Genomic DNA, 602 nt, shown 5'->3' on the forward strand with positions numbered 1-602 from the left:
AATAAATAAAATTTAAAAAAAATCCTGTACCTTTCAGGGATTCTAATCTGGGAATAATGAGACTGACCCAGGTCCTTGCCACAGTGTGAAAAGTATAATCATTGGGTTAGGTATGGTTGGTCTGAATATCATGAAGATGGAACTCCCCTGACAGGAAGCAAGGAAGGGGCCCCCTAAAGACTAAGAGTGATCTCAATGGGGAATCAAGCTACTAATATCAGTCTATCTTGCCCTACTGTCCAAAAATCCCTTGAGCTTTACCTCCCAAGAGTATGAATCCAAGGGAACCCAAACAAAATGAAATTTGGTAAATGGATGCTACTCATATCGCCTCTTAAGTGCTTGCAATATGTTCATGTTTCTATTATTACCTCTTCCCATTTAATTCATACTACTTGTCATTCTGGAGGGGGAAAAATAAGTAATGTTCAACAACATTGTTTGTCTGCTTTTGCCATTATAGGAATGCCAAAATCTATGGAACTAGTTCATGGCTTTTCTTTCTTTTTTTTTCCATAATTTTATTGAGAGACAAATAGCAATGAGACAGTTTCAAATCAAATTGGTATGACAGTTTCAATAATTAACACATTGCATACATT

This window comes from Octodon degus, unplaced genomic scaffold (assembly GCF_000260255.1).
Source record: "Octodon degus isolate 3935 unplaced genomic scaffold, OctDeg1.0 scaffold00081, whole genome shotgun sequence".
Lineage (NCBI taxonomy): Eukaryota > Metazoa > Chordata > Mammalia > Rodentia > Octodontidae > Octodon > Octodon degus.